The 26029-nt window shown below is 45.8% G+C and overlaps 1 protein-coding gene across 1 annotated transcript in view; it reads right to left on the bottom strand.

Annotated features, from left to right (window-relative positions):
• The window catches only part of CFAP251 (cilia and flagella associated protein 251), a 1318836-nt gene that overhangs the window by 945177 nt on the left and 347630 nt on the right, over nucleotides 1-26029 (bottom strand). The gene's annotated exons all lie outside the window — the stretch shown is intronic.

Raw genomic sequence — 26029 nt, 5'->3', positions numbered from 1 at the left:
CCCTTGACCGATTCTGCACTATATTGTTTAAGCTTGGGTGCGTGTTTTGGCAGCTGTTTGCACAAGTGCATAAGTGGAATAACATCCTCCATTATGACAAGTCACAATTGACTGTCAATGCCAACGTTTTACACAGAAAATACTTTTTTTAGACAAATAACACAATATGAGCGTGCACCAATCGTCGCAGCTCCAATCCTCTATGTATCACTTTACTTCAGGCTACCTGTTTTAGTCAATACCTTAATCAACTAAATTAATGATCTATTCTCAGTCTTTTACCACAATCTATAGGTTGTTGCTCCTCGACATTTCATCATTTCTTTATCACATATAATAGATACATAATTATACAGACAGACAGACTGGCCGGCTCACATATACTTCCACCAAAGCTCCTTGTGGCTTCTCTAACCCCTAATAAATGACTTTGATTGGAGTGCGAGTTGTCCTCTTTAACAGATCTATCCGTTTGTCTGCTATATATCTGTTACGGATTTCAAAACAACTCCTTCTAGACGTCCTTGGCATAGGATTCCGGGCTTATCTTTTATGGATCGCTCCTCATACACAACCAAATACTTCTACTCAACGCTCTTCGCCGTTAACTCAAATACCCAACAACCCTCCGTTACTTATTCCCCATTATCACTTTCCCCTTTTAACACACAGTTATGCTTTTGCCAACTCTCTTAATCTACTCACCATTCGCTTTTCAGCTTCTGACCCTCGGAATCGTCTCCTCCTCAACCAGCCACTTCAGCCTTCGGTCCGATCAACTGCCCGTAGAAACCAGGAGGGGAATTCTGTGAAAGAGGGACCCATCCCACCTATCTTTTAGTGACTTCAAGTTTGTACTACTGGCCGCTGTCTACAGGGACCTTCACGTTCCTCCGGCTAAATGGCAGAGGACATCCGATATTTCTGAGACCCTTAAAAGCCTACTGGGTTGATGGACCTCGAACCATCATCTCTCTGCTACCAGGTGAACCCATAGACCTAGGGCCCTTTAAGATGAGGTAGCAATACTTTGAGATGGATGGAGATGCAGAAGTTATTCAAACATCAATTATAAAATTGACTCAGAATGTTGGCAAAACAGTGCTGTTTTATTTGCAATTATCTAAAACAGGGAGTTACAACAGACATCATCTGACATTTGCTCGATTTCTTTCAGAGTATTTCATAAAAAACACAATCTTCCATAGTAAAAACTCATCATAAGTGATGGCAAATTACAAAAACCTACTTGGGGATGTGATAGGATTACAGGGAACATCTAGGTATACGTTTCATACTAACGGGGGAAGTGATTGGGGTTCTACTGTCAGGTGGGCAACTAAGCCCATCCCAAGTGCAAATCATCTTTCGTGTCACTCTAATACTCCAGACTTCATTGGTTATACAAACTATAGGGCTCTCTGATACATGGCCCTCTATCATTAGTTTGGCACCTGTAGAGGAGGTCCCGAATAAAGCCTGCACTCCCATCGCCCATTTTGAAATACCAGGAACGTTCACACCAAAATATGTGACGTATGACGAACAAATAAACCAGCAGAGAGCCGCTGTAGGGCTCTGCCCATTGCATATCAGGAGAACAACATCTGTTAAAATACTGATACATAGAAAGCCATGGACAGTAAGGTATCCATTGAGAAAACCCTACGAGCAAATAAGACAAAATGAAGATAGCCTAAACACTGTGCCGGAAGAAACCAAAAAGGCCTTGATGGAAGATGAATGGTGACGTCACGAAGGCCCTAACGGACTCGCAAGTAGGAGATATGACGACCCAAGGATGACACAAGAGACGAAGTGCCATGAAAAAGGATATTGTGAACCTAGAAGGAGAGACAATGTTGAAATATAAAGAAGCTTAATCTGTAAAAAAGGATGAAGTCATTCAACCAGCTAACGCCTGTACATATGCTTGAAACTGCAAGAAAGCTAAGAAAACAGTGCGGCTTGCTATGCTTAGTAGAAGATAGACCGCGGCAAGCGCCACCTATATCTACCTCAACGAAGCACATTATATAAATGCGAGTCCACTTTACACAAAAGCAGAATCAACTCAAGGTTACTAGAGGCCAAACCGGACAAGATTCGTATTCCAGCCAAAACGAGAAGAGATGGCTGGATCAAAACTCAGCAGATGCAACTTGTGCCAGGAAAGAGCAACAGTCAGACCAATAGAAGGAGCGAACAGTAGCTTCGCAGAATTGAAACTTAAGAACAGAATTTCCTATCTTTGGAAGGTCGAGATAAGGAGGCGTAGGCAGGTGGCAAGCCGAATAAGAACTAAATGCACAAATTGAGGGAAACTAGGCAGATTCACGGTGTGAGTAGCACGTGACCATCCGAGCGAGAAGAGGCACGGGTTCACACCTATGCTTGGCAGCCTCCCAGACAGAGATATCACTTTTCCTGACAAGACGATACAGATCCCAGGCCAACCACAGCCAACTAATTGACACATAACCACTAAAGTAATGATTGATTGAAGGAAGGCCGAGTGAATCGTGTGGCACCCTGCACCTGGCTGACCATTCTGCGTGCTGCTAAGTAAAGTGGACATGTATGCATGGGGTTGAAGCCCACCCAATCACAATGGACCAAATAATCTAGGGTCCTATAGATAGCAGAACCAATGGGACGTTGTACTCTTAATGACGTCTACAATAGTAATGTTAGAAGGAAGGGCTTAGACGCCCACCTGATAGTGTTTATCCAATCCTCTCACTCAGTTACCATATACAGATATAGTACCTGTAGTAAAGTTACCTTTTCCTAACCAATAGAATGGCATGTTAACTTTTCAGTGTTACACGTCAATGATGACGAGTTTTGAGTATAAATGTTACAACTTGTGTGAAGTTCGGAGAGTTGAAGCGAGACTGACTATCACATCACTGTCGATTTCCATAACTCCCCGTTTTTTGTACTTGTCATTAAATCGACTCCCTTTGCCAAACCATTGAGTTGTCCTTATTGATTGGTGTTGGAGTAGAAAACCTGCACCCCCATCCATCTCAAAGGTGCAGCTATCTTGTCTTAAAGTACTCTGGAGCAAACCCTGACTCTATGGGCCGGCCGGGAGTCTCCCCAGTACGCTTGGTAGCAGAGATTTGATGGTTATCGACTATCGATTATTGACTATAAAGTAAGACACCCATTGACCGTTGACATAAAGTAACTCTAGTTCTTCGGCAATATCACGAGTCCTTTGCCATTCGGCTGAGTAGACCGTGAAGCTCCGCGTAGACAATGGTAACCAATGAAGAATCTGCGAAAGTCCTGAAGGGACCCGTTTTCCCCACACATCCCTTCCCATTCCTACAGGCAGCTGAGCGGGCGAAAAGCTGAAGGAGGCGGTAACAAAGGCGGTGATCCCGAGGGTCCAGAGAGGAACTATGCGAACGGTGAGTGAAACAAAAATTGAATGTTTTGGCAAATGATGCATGCCTTAGAACAAGTAAAGGGAAAAGGTAACGGAGGGAGGAGGGAAAACAAAATATAGTTAGAAGTAGAGAAGACTGTATATATATATAAGGGGATAATGACTCGAGAGTAATAAAAGTAGAGAGAGGTTACTGGGGAAGACACCCGAGAAGGGAGAGGTTACCGGGGCAGACACCTGAGAAGTGAGAGGATTCGCCTTATTCCTACGCTTTAATATAGCTGCTAGAAGAAACGTGTACCCAGAGTCCCACATAATGGGGAACAATTAGACTACCACAACGTTTAAAGACGTTGTGAAAGGGGTACATTTACACTCCATGAAGGGGTAATGATTAGAGGCAGAGATATCTGTGTCCAGCTGGTGTCCGTCTAGTCTGTCAAGCGTCTGTTTTACATGTTTCTCTGTTGTGACGTCATATGTATTGGACATTTTTTGAGAGCACTGATTTAAAATTTCATGCGATTTGATAGCCGACACAAAATCGCACATGAATTGATATTTATTGAATAAATTGGAAGATATAACATTTTGTGCAAAATTTGGATTGAAGCTTGCGATATTTGGTGCTGGCTCATATTTTTAGAAGCTGCTTAATTCGCACAAAAGCATTGACAAGTGTTATATAAGAGGAAAGGGAACAGATTGAAGCATGGAAAATATAACTCCATTGGCACGCTTATCCAAACAGTTGCCAAAGCACGCACCCAAGCTAAAGAAATATAGTACCGAGTGGGTTAAAGGTACCGCCCACAAGATGTTTAGGCCGTGACCACAAAATGGGTGTTTATCTAAAGCCATTTTACAACACATGATGACATATTTGCACGCCACATATACAGGCAAGAAGTTAGAAAAACGCCTTGCTGTTCTCGAGTTATGGAAAATGTATGAACAGGGGAAGGAGGAAGAACCACCAACAGATTGGATAGTTAATGTATGCACAGAGAGGGGTGAGACGCCTACCGCGCCACCTGCCCTACCCGAAGCGAAAGTCGAAGAAAGTAAGAACGAGGGATTATACCCTTTGAGGGAACTTAAAGCACCCACAGGGTACAGCAACCCCACATATGAGTCACCTACACATAGTAGTGACAAAAATCAAGGGAAGGATAAGGACAAGAATATTACCTCCACAGTCCCAAGGGACAAGGGGAGACGCGATGACAAAAGAAGAGATCAGGCACAGACAAGTGCATCTCTCGACAAAGAGAGAGAAGGGAAGAGATGGAAAGGAAGCGAAGACAGGACTGACGAAATAGCATTCGCAAAGGACGAATGGATAGGAGGACACATTTTATTAAAACTCGATGGCAAAGGCATTGATGACGCAAAACAAAAGGAGAGGTTAGATGAGACACAGAGGAAGGGGAAAGAAAGGGAGTTAGGAGACAAAAGGGTAAGAAGGAAAGACAGACAAAGGCGAGAACAGCTATATTGCGAAGGGCAAGTAAGACAGCTCGATCGCAACCCAAGAGCAGCCTATAATCAAGACAGACAGACACAGTAAAGGTTAGAAGAAGAGCAAAGAATATGTGAAAAGTGAATAAGGAGATGAAGAGAAGAGGAAATTCGAAAGGCAGATGAACGTAGAAAGGAAAAAGATAGAGCCAGAGAAGAGGCGAGGAAACGCAAAGAATTTGATGACGATAGAGAGCGTAAGCAAAGACAAAGAGCACGCAATCTTGAATATCTGGGGAGAGAGGTTAAAACAACCTGCTCCAAGTAGATTGGGAAGATATAGAAGAATTGTTTCCTGTGTACAATTCAGTGCCAGGCACGTCTAGGACAAATATTGACGATGACTTCGACACCAGAAGCATCGGAGAAACGATCGATAGAATATATGATGAGATGGGGCTAGAACAAATACCCCAAGGGGAGGGGGAAGACGAGCGCCTGGAAAGCACTCAGCTGTATGACACTGAGGATATCACCCGAAGAAGTGGGAATAGAGAGTTATCCCTGGGTAGATTGGAAATAAGTAGGAACAAAGAGGATATGAGAAGTCGCACTAGTTGGGGACAACCAATGTCCGACTCCGAAAGGGAGGAGCGCAAGGAAAATGAGGAAGAGGGACGGAGCGAAAAACGACTCCCAAGGGAAAAGGGAGTGAGGTGGTCAGACAATAGCAAATCTATACTGAAAACATTAGAGTCCACCACACAGCCTGACCGGTATGAAGAAGTATCTCACGGTCAGAGGGGGTGTCTTCACCGCCCTATGTGGACAAAGAGCATTGCCAGGTAGACGGCGATGTGGGAAAATTACCCCTGCAATAGATAGGAGAACAATGAGAGAAGAGAGAGAGAGAGGGTTACACATTCCAATTTCCATTGCTCGAGAAGGGGGGAATAAGACCACAGTATATTCCATGGCCACACATGGATCGAGAAAATTTGAAAAACAAGCTTCCAATGCTGACATCGGGAGCTGGAAAGTGGATACATAAGTTAGAAAAAATGACAGGAGGAAATACGTTAGCTATAGGGGATATCAAGGGTCTCCTAATCGCCATACTTGGTGAGAGAGCAGACGATGTGTGGGCACGAGCAGGCTACCCTGGTGTAACCACAATTAACACTTCGCATGTCGGAGCGCCATTTACCAATTGTAGAGCCGCAGTATGGAAAGCGCTACGAGTACTTTACCCAGATACTTCTGATATGGGAGCTATAATGACTCAGAAAATGAAGGAGTCTGAAGATCCGTTAATTTATATACAGAATTTCCAAGACGCATGGGTGCTCGAGACTCATGAATCGTGGACTAATTCTATACCTGTGTTTTACCATATCCTGTGCCAAGGGCTGCCAGAGCCGGTGGGAATCGAAGCCAAACCTTGGGCTGAAATACAGTGGACCATCGCACATTATTGTAGACTGTTGCAAGAAAAGAATCGCAAAAAGGAAGCGACTCGTAGGGTGAGGAAGCGAAATTGGTGCAAAAGAAATTGTCAAAATATGCTCTTGAGGGAGCCATGATAACTAGTACAGCTGCACCAAGCATACAGCAGATGGCTAGTCCGCAGCAAATAACCAGGGCAATACAGGATTTTATCCAAGGGGAAGAGGATTTAGGGGAAGAAGATGGCAGAGCAATCAGGGAGGTTTCCAAAACAATCAAGGAGGTTTTCAAAATATGCAAAATGGTAACCAAGATATGTCAAATGGACAAATGATCCGACCACCGCCAGTTTGTTGGCTGTGTGGAATGACAGGACATTTGGCGCGCACATGCAGAAATCAAGGCATGATGCAGAACGGCCAAGGAACAGGAGCAGGCATGACAAATCCACCTGCAGTTTTACAGCAGGGTGGTGCACAGAATCACACGGAGCACCAACAAGCACAAGGAGCGCAGCAAGGGGTGCAACCGCAAAACATGGGGACTTTTCCACAAGGACAATCCCAACAGGCACCACAGCAACTATCACAGACCATGAACCCTGGAATGGGAGAGAACAATGGGATTGGGGGAAATCCACCAGCACACAGTGGGCCGAATTTATATATAAGCTAGGACAGCTCACTGGGAACCCTGATGTGTTCTATCCTATTGGTGACACCAGACCCTCACAGGGAACCCAGGGTGGATGTCGTCATAGGGGATAAAGATTATTCCTTCCTAGTTGACACGGGTGCGACACGCTCGTGCATACGTGAAGGCAAATTTACCTTGTCTGGTGAGGCCATAGATACAGTTTTACAGGAGAGACCAGTCGAGTTCCCTTTCCAAATGCACTTCCAATCTCTATAGGGGATTGCAAAATGAACATACCTCTACCATATTCTCGGCAGACCCCAGTAAATATTTTGGGTTGAGGCTTAATGACAAAGTTGAACATGACAATCTCGTTCACGGAGGAGGGCATAGTATGTCCCACTCCAGGAATGCACTATTCAAATATATGCGAAATGGTTAGAGCATACTCAGGACATTGCAGACAGAATCATGAGAACCCCTGATGAGTTTTTATTCAGACCAAGAAAACCGATGCACGAGGAGAAGGGACAAGTATTTCCCTTGATGATACACACAGCTGCAATACGAGGGAAAGTGGTCTTGGTTGATGGTTACGATGACGAGGGCAGACAATGGTGCGCGATAATTGCCATTGAAGAAGGATATCGAGTGACTGATGACGAGCTGTTTGAAGAAAAAGCAGAAATGGGAGAGACGATGGTGGAAGTGAGTCTCACCTTTTGGGTAAAGATGATTAAAAGAGAAGTACCTCAAAGAATGATGTTGGCACTAAAATGTCCTGAATATTTTGATGACGACATAGCTAAGGTGCCTGTCTCAGTGTGGACTACAGGACCCTATGACGTGGGTCTCTTGAAGGGGGTTGGAGAAGTGAGGATTAAACTCAAACCAGGAGCAATTCTACCAAGAGCCCGACAATATACCATGTCCAGAGGCAGATGAGGGGATTTTCAAGTCAATTTCTGCCATGATGGACCAGGGCATCTTCATGACGTCAGAGTCACCATGTAATACATCAGTGTATCCTGTGAAAAAAAGTAAATGGGGGTCTTGGAGGCTAGTACAGGACCTAAGGCCAATAAACAATATTGTTGAGGCTGAGTTCCCTCTAATCCCTAACCCGTCTACAATCCTATGTAATATACCCGTTGAGGCAAAATATTTCACGGTGATTGACTTGAAAAATGCATTTTTCTCAATCCCGTTGCACCGAGACTCACACGATCTAATGTCATTTACGTTCAGACAAATGCGTCTGAAAAGCATGAGGCTGCCACAGGGGTACTGCGAGTCTCCTTCTATTTTCAATAGAGTCCTACAGATGGGCTTAAGCAATATTGCATTTAAAATTGGCGTCCTGCAGTATGTGGATGACATCTTAATCTGCAGCACAACAGAAGAGCAATGCAGGCACGATTCTGTTCAGCTACTGACTATACTGGCTGAGAAAGGATATGGGGTTGACAAGGAAAGGTTACAATACTGTCAACAAGAAGTGCTGTACATAGGCCAGCTGATCTCACATGAAGGAAAGAAAGTGACCCCAGAAAGGGGTGAAGTCATATTGAACACGGCTAAGCCGCACATGGTAAAGCAGATGCAGATCTTTTTAGGCCTATGCAACTATGTCAGGGCATGGGTCTTCGACTACAGCTCTTACACTAAGCCTTTACTTTAGGCTCTAAAGAAGGCCCAAGTGACGAAAGAAAAGATCGAATGGTTTGAGGCCATGGAGAAAGGGTTTGCTGAACTCAAAAGAGCTATTTGCACAGCTCCAGCTCTAGGGATCCCCAATTATGCAGAGGAATTGTACCTATTTTCCCACACAAATGGCAGCGTCATGATGGCAGTGCTCGCTCAAAGAACCTTGTTGGGGTACAAGCCCCTGGCTTATTACAGCGGGAATCTGGACCCAGTAATAAGAGGCCACTTCCCATGTGAACAAAGTTTAGCTGCCGCAGTGTTCACCATAGAGAAGGCGACAACCATTGTAATGGTATGCTCAATGACATTGTACATCGAGCACTCATTATTTGCTATTTTAGAGAAACCGAAAGGCACATTGACATCTCAGAGAGCTTCTGCTTATGAAGTGATCGTAGCGAATCCCTCGATAAAAATAGTCTGATGTAAAATAGTGAACCCAGCCATGTTCATAGCAGAGCCAGTCACTGAGGGAAAGCCCATACATGACTGGGCAAATTATGAAGAATTCTATGATGAAATCCACAGGGTGAAAGAAAATGCCTTGGCAGGAGGAGAGATCGTCTTTATTGACAGGTCTTCAAGGATCGATCAAAATGACGGACAAAGATATACAGGTGTCGCTGCAATGAAACACATAGCAAATGGGGAATTCCAAGTGCTTATTAGTGCGCGAATACCACCCCATTACTCAGCACTGGCTGCAGAATTATTGGCGCCATTGAGAATCACGCAGACCAGGAAGTAACAGTGTACAGTGACTCTGCCTATGCGACGTCAATAATACATGCAGGCTTAGCTCGCTGGAAAAGAAGGGGCTACCTCCGAGGAGACAGCATGCCAGTGCAGCACGCAGCCCTATTGGACAGGCTGATTAAAGCACTACAGCTCCCAGTGGGCATAGCGGTCGTGAAATGCGCCGCCCACACGAAAAGGACTGATTTTATCTCACGAGGAAACCAAGCAGCAGACACGGAAGCCAAGCGTATGACATCCAAAAGTGAGATGCTTATGGAAGTGAAAGTCGCCTGTACCAATGAAAGAATGATAGTTGCGCGAACAACACCTGAAGCCTATAATAGCCTTGGGCAAATGCAGCTAATGGAATTGCAAGGGGAGGCACCACAGGAAGAGAAAAACCTGTGGAAACGTCGAGGGTGTTCTTTAAACCCCTCTGACAGCTTGTGGCAACAGTAATGCCAGTAATGCCTGTAGCCCTATTAAAAATAGCGCTGGAGCAGTTACATTACCCGGCAAATATGACAAAGGAAAATCTAGCAGCAACTGAAGACTGGTTAATACCGAATTTAGCTGAGCATGTTGCATTCTTTATGGTGAACTACATAATCTGCCAGCAATTCACCGCTGGGCACACACTAAAGGTAATGAGTCACCCCCAGGCCAAATAGGCCTTTTCAGCACTTGCATGTCGATTACGTCGACATGATTCAAGTATGTAACGGGTACAGATACTTAATTGTTGTGGTGTGCCCATTCTCTAGATGGATAGAGGCAGGTCCATGTACACACCCAAACTCTACCTGTGCGGCCACATTTTGAGTGAGGGAAGTGTTCCCAAGGTGGGGGTTATGCGAAGTCATGAGATCAGATAATGGCCCTCACTTAATTCAATATTTGAACAGAGTAGCTTGCTGCTTGGTATAAAGCACAAGTTCTCGTCGGCTTATCATCCGCAAGGTAATGGGATCTGTAAGGAGCTCAATGGCTTGTTGAAGGAGAGAATAGCCAAGTTGAACCTTACTCTAAGGAAGGGATGGTTGCACTGCCTTCCATTGGCACTGTATGCACTTCGGAACCAACCAGGCTCCGACCATCATCTTACGCCACACGAGATAGCCAAAGGAAGAAGATTGAGAACTCCCCTGACACCCCGAGATAGAGCTAGATCTGATGCCCAGTCAACAGGAGAGGTTTTAGGGTCTGAAATGCAAAATTACCTGAACTGCATGACATCTTGCCTTACTGTAATTTCAGACCAGCTTCAGCGACGGCGAAAAGGGTGCAGCACAGAACACAGAAGGAGACACTGCATCAGACTCAGTTCAAGGTCTATGTTTTCCACTCATCTTCCCTGGAGACGCCGTCCTTGTGAAAAACCATACAAGGAAAAGGTGGGATGAGCCAAGATTCAACGGTCCTTTTATCGTAGAGAACTACCCCCCTGTCCGCATGTGAAGCTACAGGGCAGGAGAGCGTGGATTTTTCTCGTTGATATCAAACCCTACATCAGAGAAGGCCCCCTGCCTGCACCCCAACGAGAGGTATCGACGAGCGACGGGGAAGAACCATAGCACGTGCAGACGACATCCATGACGAGGAAGAATGACGCATGACCAGCAAAGTAAAGACAAAGAACTTTTTGCAAACTGTGGCTTAAATTGGACACTTCCTCTAAGAAAAAAAAGCGATAAGGACATAAAAAACGGACACTCTGTGCATCCTAGTTGCAGGGTGAAGAAGGAAAATTGCACGCATAAGCCACAATATAATCTGTTGACTTTGAACTTCAGACTGAGGCACACTTAAGCCTTGACAAGAAAAGGATAGGCCAAATTTTGACTGAGGACACTTACATTGGAAGCAAATACAGTATCCCGACTCGTTCCACAATGAGACTCTATTCAGAATCACTTATGGTGTCCCGCAGTAGCGACATCGGCAAGGATGTGGTCACCTATTTCGGCTTAGTACTGATGTCATACCTGTCACTGGTAGGGAGGCTCACCAGTGTCACAGACTTTTTACAAGATCCTGAAAACGAAAAGACAATAAAACAACTCCTCACCGTCATTGCCGAACAATTTATCCTACTCCCTGAGTATAGTGAGAAAGAATCAAATGCTCCCAAAACAGGCAGAAATAAATGAGCTTGTCAATACACTGTTCTTTTGCATAATCGAAGACTGTCCAACTCTTATTGGAAGAACGACAGACACACTCACATTTCTTCGAGACCCAGCAAACACTGGACATTTAAGCCATCTTTTAAATAACATCAGAATTCTAGTCGCACTCCATGCGACCGGACAGTGCAGACATTGTTTACATCATGGAAAAAACATACAATCCTGACCCAGCAAAACAGGGCAGATGTCCCATCAGAGAGACTATCTGAGGAGATTCTAAGGAAGCCTTACGCTGAGGGAGAGATCGAGGGAGCAGAGCCAAGAACTTTATTTGTTATATTTGTTGTCATTCTTTCCCTATTTCTTCATACTGATCAGTGTCCAATATGTCCTCAAGTCATTCACAAGAAGAGGGACACTTTTGAAGCACCTGACGCTCTTAAACACAGAACTTGAAAGATGATATTGGGTACGGGAATAAGAACAGTGACATTTGTTGAATGATTAAGATGGGGGTCCAGAGCAGCAACCTGGTCCTCCCACAAGCAGAGAAGCACCCCCGCTTCTCTGGAAGGAAATGCTGTTGTCAGGAATCAGGGTTGGCAAAGGCGTCCTAATGAGACATTATACGCTGGGGAGGACGTGGAAACTACAGTTCCCAGCATCCTTTGTGCTATTCTGTAGTTCAGCCCGTGCGCTGCGTTGCCAGCTGTATTGAATCAGGAACAGCTTAAAGGCAGGCAACGGCCTCGGGCAGGTGTGGCTTATTGTTGATTCTGCAGCAGGAGGCAGGTGGCCGCGTTCGGCAGCAAGAGGCAGGCGACCGCGCGTGAGGAGGAGTGATGCAAGTGAGGAACTCCTTAACTAACACTGTCACAGTGCGGAAGGAGCAGGAGGGGCGCTAAGCTGCCTGCAGAGACACAGCACTCCGTTCTTCGTCTGGGAAGTCCCTCGGGGGTCCCCAGACCTAAGGTAAGTGCTTGTGGGGGCAATGTAATTCTCTAATGTCGGAAGTGATTTACAGCAGATCAGTATTTGTCTGGGAAGTCTCGAGGGGCTCCCCAGACCTGAGATAAGTAGCGCCTTCATCTTCTTGAATGCAATCAGGGGTAAACAAAGTGTGTTGGCTAAGCTTATGTTACATGTGTCACGACGCCTGCCCTAGGCCTGGATTGCCAGGCCAGGTGGGCTACTTCTAGTACCCCCATCAGGCCCTCAAAGGCCTTGACATTTGCCCCAGACTCTGTTGGAGTCAGACCTGGCGCCTTTGGCGCCAAGCTCATGTGCTTTGGCAGTAATCTGGGCCCATAAGGGCATTGCGCAACAACATGGATGCTTCCACATGGCTCAGTTCCTGAACTGAACTATGCGGTCTAGCATTTTGGGTGTGGCAGGCCCAGAGACACCTGGGATGCCTGCAGGCTATATAAGCCACTCCCGGACTCCAGTACATGCTTCGCGTTACTTTGCAATCCAGCAACGTGACGCTCATCGTGTTCAGCTGCATCTGCGAACCTCGGAAGAACAGCATCTGAAAAACAAAAGGACATCGTGAAAAGCAGGAGCTTAACTGTGATTCCACCGCAAGCTGCCCTCCGCTCCTGCAACCATCATCTAAGGTACACCGAGCCGCCCAGATCGTCGAATCTGCAAAAGGAGAGAAAAGGACATTAAACATTTTGCAATTGTGCCGGCAGCTTAACTCACGAGTCGCCCATCGACTAGCATCGCCTTGGGACTTCTTGCTCCAGGTGAGCACCGCAACCTATGAACAAAAGACAACAGGTTAGCAAAGGCAAGGCATCATAGTGCTGCGCACAGTGCCTACTTACCACATCAAGGCGCTCTCAAGACACCATCACCTGTCGGCGAGTCCCAATTCAGCCAACGTTCCAGAGCGGACCTCCGCGCATCTAAGGAGAGAGAAAGACATTATTTAAATGCATACAGTATAACAGTAATAAAACCTACCTGAAAGACTCTAAAGGGCTTGCATCAGTGAAGTAACTAGATCGCACTCGCCCACAAGGACAACGCACCCCTGCCAAGAAGGCAGGATGGAGAGCACGCCAAAACCCATAACAAGGTGAGGAAAGGTCCGGGGAGGGGCGGCGGGCTCTTACCCTAGTTGCCCTAGTTGCCCAGTCTTGAACATTGCCCACCTGTTTTCCAGACAGAACTTCTCCGCTGATTATACCTGGGAGCGACTGAGAAGGGCACCAGAGTCCCCACAGCTGGGTGGCGTCCACGTGGATACCAGGTGAGCGTAACAACATGCACCACTAAGATATGTATTGACCTTTGCAAACATTGTGTTGAGGTTACGCAGGAAGTACTGCACATGGACAAAGACACTTCCCTAGTGCAAGGAACTAAGGAAAATGCATTTGTGTTGTATGTTGCTAATGCCGCCCTAAGGGCCATGTGTGCTGTCTAATCATTCTGGGAAGCTTTTCCTTATGTGTTTCCATATTGCTTGCTTATGTGTTGTTTATGTCAGAGCATGGTACAGTAAACGTATTAAGGTGTGCTATTCAGGAATCAGGCAAATGTTAATAGCGCAGGTGGTATTTCTGTTTGTTCGATGTAAGAGTAGGGATTTTTCCTGGTGCTCCCCCTATCCCATCCACATTAGGAGATCCCTACCCTCTTTCCGGTGTTCCCAATTCCCCCACCATATCCACAACCTCTCCCTAACCACTCTTCCCCCCCATTGGCAGCCACGTGGCGACCTGTTGTCTAAATCAGGTGATTGTGCCAACCACGGTGGGAGAGTCGAGTTCATTCGGCTTCCGTGGTTCGGGGGAGAGTGTCGATCTCTCTTCTTTCTAGTTAGTGTGATTGTGACAGCTGTCGCCTAACGTATAGAACCATAATGTACTTATGCATCATATTTATCATTATTTTACTGTCATTAACGATCAGAACTGCATTCTTTATTGGTGCACGAAGCGTTCCAATTTCAGTGCACCCACCTGATGATACACGTATGAAAACCACAAACGCACCCAGACCTTATATAGTCATTCCAGTCCCTAGGAGATCTGACGGTGGAGTGAATGAACTCGAAATGAATGTAATTAGCAATGATACACACACACTTGAGGTAACGAATGAAAAGAAAAGCCGGAGACAGGGTTGGCACGAGATGAATGAAGTGAAATCACTGACAACTACACGCACAAAAACACTGAATGCACATGAAACAGGCCTAGTGTCAATGACCGCAGAACCACAGTAGAGAAGAAGAGACTGCCTGCCATAAAAACCTTCACAATTTTTTGTGGGAGTGACTTTGTTTGCAGTTCATCAAAACCTGCCTCTCCCCACGGAGCGGGCGCGGAGTCTGGCAGAGTCTGAGGAGTGTCCAGTGGCCAGTAACTTTACTATTTCCATTTTTTGTGGGAGTGACTTTCTTTGCAGTTCATCAAAACCTGCCTCTCCCCGCGGAGCGGGCGCGGAGTCTGGCAGAGTCTGAGGAGTGTCCAGTGGCCAGTAACTTTACTATTTCCATTTTTTGTGGGAGTGACTTTGTTTGCAGTTCATCAAAACCTGCCTCTCCCCGCGGAGCGGGCGCGGAGTCTGGCAGAGTCTGAGGAGTGTCCAGTGGCCAGTAACTTTACTATTTCCATTTTTTGTGGGAGTGACTTTGTTTGCAGTTCATCAAAACCTGCCTCTCCCCGCGGAGCGGGCGCGGCGTCTGGCAGAGTCTGAGGAGTCCGAGGAAGTCCGTGGAATTCGGGACTTTCCTCTTGGCTCCTGGCTCATCTGTTTCCCTGTGTCATCTCCGCCTCATCGTTTGTTGCTACGATGCGAACAAATGTTACTACGGGGCCGGCGAGAGGAACGATTGTGGGCGCTTCTATGAAGACCCGAGCCCAAAGGAAGCGTGCTCGCGACCCGGTATGCCCCGACTCGGAACATTTGTGGCTTTCAGCGGAGTCCTCAGAGGCGCCCCTGACACCGGCCGCCGTCCCCGCTGATTGTGTCCAGATTCCGAATGAGGGGGGGCTTTCGATGCAGCCGGCTCCAAACTCGACCTCTACAGACAACAACGAAACCACAGTAAGTAAATGTGCGGCTGCCTCCTCGCAAGTGGACTTTGAATCTCCCATTCGTTCCGAACCAAAGGGAGGGACGGCAGGGGGCTTGCGGGGTGAGACTGTGGTCGACCCATATGAGAGACATTCCACATCGGGTTTCGGTCCCGCCCAGTCCAGCCCAACCCAGCCGATTATAACACACTCTCCTCTAAACTGTTTCCCGTTCAAAAGTAAACATGATGCGTCACTCAATAAGTGCGCCAGTTCGTACGGTGTACCAACAAATTCGGCGGCCATAGCCAACCCGGCCATAGTCAACCCGGCCATAGTACATGGCCTTCATGAACCTTCTTCTTGTACTTTACAAAATGATAGTTGCTCATTGCGACAAGACCTCGCATTAACCCAAACGCCCTCATGCTCGCTCACCAGCGTGTCGACTGGTGCTCAAGCGTGCCTCTTAACCTCAGGTGCAAGTGATATTGTATGTCCCTCTATACAAAATGAAACAAGTAGTGGATCCCCGCGCACAAGATTCTACAGTGCACATGAGAAACTGTTCCCTTCGCCGGCATTGCCACTAAGTACGCTGCATGAAGCAGATTCCTATAATGCCGTGTTTACATACAATGAAGCGGACGAACCGACACAAAACCTGGGCATTGAGTCACTTACCCGTGCTTCTTTTGCAAATACTGAGTGGGAGAGGGTGTCTACTCTCCAAGTGAAGGACTCTAATAACCGTAGAAACTCCTTGGAAGTCGTCAACAAGCTGCTAACAGATCTTAAGCACCTGAATAAAAGCAGAGTGAATAACTCGGCTATGAAAGACTCTTTGCCGGGTGCCACAGCCTTAGCGGGGGGGTCTTCTAATCTTGTGGCTGGTTTGTCCTCACCTGCATTGTTTGGCAAAAGCCCCCTGCAGAGCCCCCCTACGCATAAACTGGATGAAAGAAGACGCTCTAGTATTTCATCGAGCGTCCAGTGCTCACAGAGGAAATTCCCTAAATTGGGAAGGGTCGACTCTAACACACCGCAAAACCAACCATCGACCATTCTGCATCAATGTGTGGATGGGCCTTCAACTGTGGAAACACGCTCTGACTATAGGTCAGAGTCATCTTCCTCGGACTCATCACTTATGGAGCGCCCATTCCCAAAAATCAGACGTCTCCCTGTGGGCAAAAGGCGACACACCGGACTTACTACGGACAGCATTGGCAATGAACATCCCATACCAAGTATGAAAGATCTCCAAGCCATCATTATGTCATCAACAACAATAGCTTTGGCTCCATTCCTGAAAATGTATGAACATTTACACGACAGTCTGAAAGACCTGACAGCTCTAACTCTTGGCATGAATGCAAAGACCTCTGAGCTGGAGAATACCCAGACGATTCTAATGAACACATCACTGAGCACTAACAAACAGGTGGAAATGGCGTTGGGTGCTTTAATGGATAGTAATAAAAATAAAAATGCCTTTCTGGACAGAAAACTACTGGCTGAAGTGGCGAAACAGGCATTGAACCTTTTTCAACAAAAAGTTGAAAATTGCGGTCAGTTTGGAGTTTCTGAAGATGGAGGTGTTCTGACCTCTCGGACCGTAAACAACCCTGTATTCTGCTCTCCCGTCCGGATACCATTAGCCTCATGTGCTCAGATTGCAGCGGCTACGGCACTAGAACTTGAAAGAAATAAAGACATGTTGGCTCATACTGAAAAATCTGTTCCCGTTGATGGTCAGGAACAATCCATGCTGTCGCCTGCCTCTGCTCCATGTCTTGTAGGACCGCAAATGGCCGACCCTCTCCCTCCCACCTGTGACCTAAACACACCTCTGGTGACTAACTTCCAGGACATCTTCCTGGAAACCCAAGCTGCTGAAAATTCGGCTCTTTTGGATCCTCAAATGGCCGCCCCCTTTGATCAAAATCTTGGTTTAGGCTTAGCTGTGGTGAGACACGATTCTGCACAAAAACACGGACTTGATGCTGCCTCGGCAGTTTACGACATATTCAAGCACCCAAAGACTGATTCCATCACAGGCTCGAGTGATGGGAACTGTAGAGGCCATGAACTTAAAAAATCAAAAAACATGCCTATGAAAAAAAGGAACCGTTGTAACGACTCCAGGAAATTCTTGAGAAACCTAAAAACTGTGAATGTAATCATTAACAAAACAACTCTGAAAAACAAAAAGGTTGTACCTGATCCCCAGTCTAATGATGTTGCCACTGACTTGGTCCAGACCATTGAACCCATAATCGATTTATGTGGCATATCTGAGGAGTTGTTGAACACGTCTGTGTACGAGGACGCAGTGGCCGAGGAACTGGCTGGGGCTGACGAAATTAATACTTCATCTGTCAGCCTCCCTGAATCGGCCCAGTTGATTGACAACACACCTGTCCCCTCGACTGCAGCCTGCCCGCAAATGAACAACCAGGCCGGGCCAGGGTGTAATCTATCTGCCCTAAACAACATTCCTCCTTATGTGCCATTCCAGAAGGCAATCAGATTTGTATCACTGTGTGAAGCCAGCGGGCCAATCACCACTTCAACGGATGATACGGTTCTTTGTTCCAAACCTTTCATGACGCTAGATGAAAAACGTTGTAAGAGGTGTGATCATTTTAACAAAGGCCTTCGCAAAACGGAAGACTTAGGGGCCCTAGTTGCCGTTGATCCTTGTAGTAACTCATCATCGTTGGTGGTCCCGAAGCTCGATTCAACACGCCATTACCCAAGGGACTCTGTCCCGACTAAGTCGTCGCAGTCTAAGGTTAATGGGATACCACAAACAAGACCTCCATTGAAAAAGTACCCTACAAAAGAATCTTCTAAGAATATACATCTGAAAAATGATTCATCATACCACCAAGTACTTTTGGAACGAATTGATTCTGCAGACGACCTGATAATAAATCGCCATAATGTCTTGTGGCTATGCCATCTGGTACCAAGTCTTAGGGCAATTGAATCTGGTGACTTGAAAATTGTCGAATTCCTTGAAGATACCAAAAATGACGCAGTCATCTTGCATGTCCAGTCTAAGCTCATAGTTGACACATTGCTCCAAGCCAGCCCGGTGCTATTGTCTCTGGGTTTTGACATTTCTTTAGCTCCTACACGTGTTCCAACTGAGGCTTTGAATGAAGTTGTGAACCCGGTAGAGGCTGGAAGTGCCCACAAAAATCCTTCAGTACGTCCGAGTGAGCGTGGCTTCTCAGCTCTCTATCTAAGCACTCTTTCTCCAACACAAAATATTCGGAAGTCAGTGAGTGGAACCTCCAGCGATAATAACATAAAGATAACAATCCATGGAGCTAGCCAAGCGCATCGGATCGCAGACCTGCCTGAGACTGACACACCATTTAGGGCTAAAGGAAACGATTGGTCCTGGGTTGCTGAAACCCTAAACAACACCACGTCATGTTAACGGCAGGCCTTCAAACGACATAATAACCAAAAAAATTATATATTGGGATCCTGGAACACAAGGGTTTTAATCACCTGTTTAACTCCACCTGGGCTGACGAGTTAGATTTCATCTGTCTACAAGAGACATGGCTATGCGATAAACCATCAAACAGACCAGGGGTAGACCAATGTCTGGCCTACTGGTAGCCGTCAGGATTAATTCAGGGCTTCGGATTCTGAACTCAATTGACATTTCTCCTTATATCCAAGTGACTACGATTGGGGTTGGAAGCCTTGCTGTTGGTCCGACAACTAACCTCTGCATTTTCAATCTCTACTGGAACCATGGGGCAACCGGAGCGAAAAACTTCATAGACGAAGTTACAAAGACTTTGGATGAGCACATGGAATCTGGCCATCTAGATGACTTGATCATCTGTGGCGACCTCAACATCGATTGTCTTAGTTATTAAAACATACCAGGGCTCAAGAAGAACGTCAACACCGTTGAATTTCACCAGACAACTCAGTGGTGCCTGGAAATGGAGCTGCGGGACTTGTTCATGTTGAATGGTCAAACTCTGGGCGATATTCCCGCAGCCCCAACTTGGAGACGAGGGGACTCTAGCTCTACCCTAGATTATATCTTTGTATCCAGTAAGATTCACATGAGAACGACCGGCTTGTCTGTTCAAACAATGAAGCACAGTGACCATGACATGGTGGTTCTGTCATTTGTGGTAAATGACGGAACGCACCAGGATCGCTGGGCTTTCTCAGTGAGAACAGGAGCCAATAGGATTCGTCTAAATCTAGATCCTACTGAGTTGGGTCATATTTTGTTGAGTTTCCAGCTGTCTGAATCCCTGGAATATAACCATCTTTTAACCCAATATCAAGAATGCAGAAACCATACGGGAAACAGCCTATTTATACCGAAGCATAAATTTGACTTCCAGGTGCAACAACGGAAACGCCTCCTACGTTGGCAGTTAAGAAAGGCCCGCAAACAATTGCCTACTGCTGCCATTGGTCTTGTAAGAAAATTCAAACAAGGCTATAAGAACTGGTTTAAATCTCACAAGTGCATTATGATGCAAAATGACGCAGAGCTTATGCTATCAAAAATGAAGAGCTCTAACTCTGCTGACTACTGGAGATTGATAAATGACAATCTTGCTCCACAACATGCTCTTCAGGCAAACCTGGTCTCTGAGTCTGAGTGGGTCTCCTTCTATGCCGACCTCTTCAGTAAAACCAATGAGGTCGATGTATGGATCCCTCGAGTGTTGTCACATTGGGACCTAGTATTCGATCACAAGGATATTCTTAGAGTCATCAAGAATGTGAATAACTCAAGAGCTCCCGGTCCAGATGGCTTAACTAACTTTACGCTCAAACTTCAGCCAGAAGTATGGACCACCTTTTGTGAGCTGCTGTTCAACAGGATTGTCAAATGCCGCCAGACCCCCACATCTTGGAAATCTGCAGTGATCATACCCATTTTCAAAAAAGGCGACCGTCGCAACCCAAAGAACTATAGACCAATCGCACTTCTCGATGTGCTGGGCAAGGTCTACGCCACTCTTCTACAACAAAAATTGACGGACTGGTCCACACATTGTAATCAGGTGGACCCCAGACAAACTGGCTTCGTCAAAGGGTTGGGCTGCGGCGTTAACCTTCTAATACTGAACTTACTGAAAATGGAAGCACTGCGATCAAACTCTAAAATCTATCTCGCACTGGTTGACTTGTCCCAGGCGTTTGATAGTATAAATAGAGACTTGCTATGGTCCAAACTGACCAAATGGAAATGTCCTGAAAGTCTGCTGGCCGCTATCCACGAACTCCACATGAACACGACCGTTAGAGTTCGTTTGGACCAAAAGAGTAACCTATCTTCACCTATTGACACCTCTCGAGGTGTCAAGCAAGGTTGCCCTCTTGCGGCAACTATATTTAACCTGTTCATATCTGATATCAAAGATGTTTTCAATGGACTACGCACTTTCCCACCTAAACTTCACGGCTCACATGTGGACTACTTAGTCTATGCAGATGACATCATTCTGTTGGACTCAACTCCCATAGGTCTACAGCGGAAACTTGCTGCCGTGGAAAATTACCTAACAGACAATGGGTTGGTTATCAACAGAGGGAAATGTGAAGCCATCGTCTTTGAAAGACTGCAAGGTTTCAAACCAAACGGGCAGAAATTTAAATGGTACGTGAATAAAGAACCCATTGGGCGAGTACTTAACACCAGATATTTGGGAATGCAATTAAGCACGAGTAGAAATGATGCACCTTGGGTGGACGCAGCCAAGAAAAAATGCCGACAACTGGCGTGCCAAGCAGTCCTGATTAATAAAAAATTTGGGAAATTCTCTCTAAGACCAACGATAACCTTTTTCCAGCAGAAGGTGGTACCCTCACTGATTTACGCCGGTGAAAATGCTTTTGGTTGTGGGCCTGATGTGTGGAACTCTTTGGAAAGCATTTTTTGGTCCAGGGTTCTCCATCTGCCCAAAGGTATCTCCACTGTTTGCGTCAGATATGAGCTTGGTTACATATCTATGCAAGCGAGAGTTGCTTGGAATCTTTTAAGTGTCTTTAGGAAACTAAATTCAAGCAACCTAATCCCTCAGATGGAGATCCTTCACAGCCTAGAACTCGCTAAAGCCCCCTCAATCTTATTCCAATGGAATAAGTTATGCCATGACGTGCTTAGTTCCTATGACATCACGAAGCAATTGTTGCTGGAGAATCCTGATGCTGCAAAACTAAAGCTTTGGAGAAATGATTGGATCTACACCTGTACCCAAAGAGCTGCTTCTAAGTCCATGCTTGAAGTGCCGGCCGAGGCAAGAGCCTATGGCTGGGTCCCGCCCTATCTGTCGTGCTTCCCGGACCAGTGGTCTTGTGCCTCCTACTTGCAGTTTAGGCTGAATGCCATGCCAACTAAGGAACGCCTTTGTTACTGGTCTCAATCTACGGACCTGGACCTTATGTGCCGGTTCTGCTCCACCAACAAGGAAACACTTAAACATTTGATCTTAGCATGTCCCGAGTTGGAGAGCGAAAGAAAGAACATCTTTAGCCCAATAACAACGAACTTTCAGTTCCTAACTCGAGATGATTGGTGGAGAGCCCTGTTTGATGGTGTTGTACGCGCTAGTTTCTTTCCTTCAAGTTGCAAAAGACTGCTTATACGCCGTCCAGGTGGAGCTGAACGCTGGGACGTCCTGAGGTCTGTACTGGAGGCTGTGATTAACAGTAAAAGTCAGGGGTAATAGCGGATGACCTGTGAGCCCTCATTGACTTGGAATGTACGTTAACCCTTCTCTTTTTAAAGGTTTGTAATAAAACCAATAAAAATAAAATTAAAAAAAAAAAAAAACCTTCACAACATATATTGTGAGAAAACAAAAAGAATTAAGAGAAAAACCAACAGAAGCAGTCATATTAGAAACTCTTGAGAAAACAAAAGCCAACTCGGAGAAACTCTCTGCACAGCCACAACTGATAGTAGACTCATTATTCCCATACATAGCCAGAGCGAGGAAACTACAAGAGGAACTGAAGAACACAACCACAGAGACTATTACCAAACACACATGTTCCGACATAAGGGACAAGTACTAGTTCTGAGATGCAACCAGACACTGGACTGGCGTCACGCTGGTGGTTGGTAAGGGCATTTATAAATAACAGGAAAAGGATGCAAGAAGAGAAGGACAGAACTGCAAAACCTCCACCTACCCCATTGGTACAGATGAAGAGACCTGCACCATGGACCAGGATACCTGAGAGTCCGCAAGCAAGAAAAAGCCATACAGATCCATTTAGGGATGTAGTCATAGCCAACTACAGGAAAACACTAAGAATCAAGAGAAGCATGCATGGAGATGCCAATGAACTAAACAACTACCTGGACAGCAAAGCACATCTGGGAAACAACATTTGGTACAAGCACATGAAGGAGGTTGGGAGACGAAATTCTGGAGGAGAATGCTTTGTTTGTGCAATCCTACCGTACAGCATGGGGAAGTCCAAGATCTTCATAGCTGTAGAAATTGATGTCCCGACAGCACACTGTCTCTCACACGTAGCAATGTGCAAGACCAGAGGCCAGTTCATGGGAAGTGACGCCTCATTGATCTGGGCAACTGAAACAGCTTATCCCGATGAAGATGATTATGTCCAGGACATTAAGACGAGAAATAGAGCTCATACTAGGAATCATGTGATCAGGTACGAGAAACCTGAAGTTAAAGGAGCAGGAATAAGATGGGAAGTAAACCTGAGACTAAATGTCCGAGGGAAACCCCCAGAAGAGGCTCAAATTTGGAAACACAGAGGCCAAATGTAGATTTGGGGAACAGCACTCTCACCAAACGGATGCGAGCAAGGAGTAGTGATATGCCGAGCATGGATGGTACTTGGAGCCTGCAAGGAAGCAATTGAGAACTCACAAAGACTGTGCAAACCAGTATGGCCAAAACCTGGAAAGCTGCTGACATGGGTCGAAGACAGAAGAGGACCCTTGCAGATAGTGCCGCTATAAAGCCCGAAATTGTGCTTCAGCAACAATGGCACAAGGAAGATGGGAGAGAATTAGAACTGTGGACGAATCTTTGACGCTCCAGGAATGGTACATGGAACCACAGTAATTATGGATCATTATTGGGCATGTGGATCCAAGGCATACATCAGACTGCCGAAAAACTGGGGAGGCATATGCACAATAGTAAATGTCCACGTTCCAGCACTGGTGATCCCGAAAAGCGACCTGAACATTGACAGTTTCCCGAAAGCAGACTCTCACCTGAGAAAGAAGAGATCTGTGGAACTGATAACTCAAATGAAGAGAGAAAATTACTTCTCTGCCAAATCAGAAGAAGCATTCCACACAATCCCATATGAGCATAGACTGTTCAGTCTCACCTCATCAGTGTTCACGACGCTCTTCGTGCCAAGAATCCAAGTTGGAGTAAACACTAAATGGTTGCAGATAACCAGATGGGAATTGCTACAGACAATCAACATGACCATAAAAGGATTCAATGCGATTAAGGAAGAGTTAAGAGCAATCCGACTGATGACTCTCCAGAACAGATCTGTCCTTGACATGATCACAGCTACGATGAAGGAGTTTGTGCAAAAATTGGAGAATCATGTTGCACATTTATACCTTCTCACGACAAAGAAAATGGAACTTTAACAGAAGCCATAGGAATGCTGACGAAGCTACAGAACCAGATGATCAATGAAACCGACGAATTTGACGATGACAGCTGGTTTGGATCATTATTCTCATGGGTTCCACAATGGATGACAGATGCATTCAAGTATCTGGGAGCCCTGCTAGTGATGATATTACTAGGATTTTGTGTCATCAAGATAATAATCTCGCAATGCCAGAAAACTGCAAAGAAAGGCATAGGGATGAAGATCATGATTGATGTCAAGCCAAGATGGAGGCCTAGAGATCTAACTGATGATGAAATAAGAGACTTTGTGAAGGCCAGCGAACATGCACCAGAAGGTACAAAGTTTCTTTATCCCAGGAAACGCAGAAATAATGAGGGAAAATGAATTTACTGCAGCCTAACTGGACAATGCCAATTAATGACATGGAATAAAGACGCACATGTAAGAACAGCAGGCTGCCTAAAAGGAGTAATAAAAATATGGACTCCAAAGAGACACTTCTTCAAACCATCATGTACAAACCCAGAAGATGAAGAAGGAATGAACCCAGACGATGAAGTGAAAATGAATACAGAGGAACCAAGTAAGCTGAATCCAGAGGAGGAAGTAGAAGTGGTCGATGAATCACCCAGAGGGGGGAGTGTAGAGGAGGTCCCAAATAAACCCTGCATTCCCATCACCTATTTTTAAGTACCAAGAATGTTCACACCAAAATACGTGACGGATGACGAGCAAATAAACAAGAAGAGAGCCGCAGTAGGGCTCTGCCCAGTGCCAATCAGGAGAACAACACCTGTTGAAATATCGATACCTAGAAAACCATGGACAGTAAGGTATCCATTGAGAAAACCCTACCGGCAAATAAGAAGAAATGAAGATAGCCTAAACACTGTCCCGGAAGAAACAAAAAGTCCTTGATGGAAGACGAATGGTGACGTCACAAAGGCCCGAACGGACTCGCAAGTAGGAGATATGACGACCCAAGGATGACATAAGAGACAAAGTGCCATGAATAAGGATATCGTGAACCTCGATGGAGAGACGATGTTGAAATATAAAGAAGCTTAAGCTGTAAAGCAGGATGAAGTCATTCAACCAGCTAACGCCTGTACATATGCTTGAAACCGCAAGAAAGCTAAGAAAACAGTGCAGCTTGCTATGCTTAGTAGAAGATAGACCGCGGCAAGCGCCACCTATACATATCTACCTCAATGAAGCACATTATATACGTGCCAGTCCACTTTACACAAAAGCAGAATCAACTCAGGTAACTAGTGGCCAAACAGGACAAGATTCATATTCCAGCTAAAACCAGAAGAGATGGCTGAATCGAAACTCAGCAGATGCAACTTGCGCCAGGAAAGAGCCAAGGTCAGGCCAATAGAAGGAGCGAACAGTAGCTTCGCAGAATTGAAACTTAAGAACAGAATATCCTATCTTTGGAAGGTCGAGATAAGGAGGCATAGGCAGGTGGCAAGCCGAATAAGAACTAAATGCACAAATTGTGGGAAACTAGGCAGATTCACGGTGTGAGTAGCACATGACCAGCCGAGCGAGAAGAAGCACAGGTTCACACCTACACTTGGCAGCCGCCCAGACAGAGATATCATAACTTTTCCTGACAAGAAGATACAGTTTCGAGGCCAACCACAGCCAACTAATTGACACATAGCCACTAAAGTAATGATTGATTGAAGGAAGGCCGGGTGAATCGTGGGGCACCCTGCACCTGGCTGACCATTCTACATGCTGCTAAGTAAAGTGGAAATTTATGCATGGGGTTGAAGCCCACCCAATCACAATGGACCAAATAATCTAGGGTCCTA

The sequence above is a fragment of the Ambystoma mexicanum genome, chromosome 10, assembly GCF_040938575.1.
Source record: "Ambystoma mexicanum isolate Mex_15411 chromosome 10, UKY_AmexF1_1, whole genome shotgun sequence".
NCBI classification, from domain to species: Eukaryota; Metazoa; Chordata; class Amphibia; order Caudata; family Ambystomatidae; genus Ambystoma; species Ambystoma mexicanum.
This window is presented reverse-complemented; position numbering and strand designations above follow the sequence as displayed.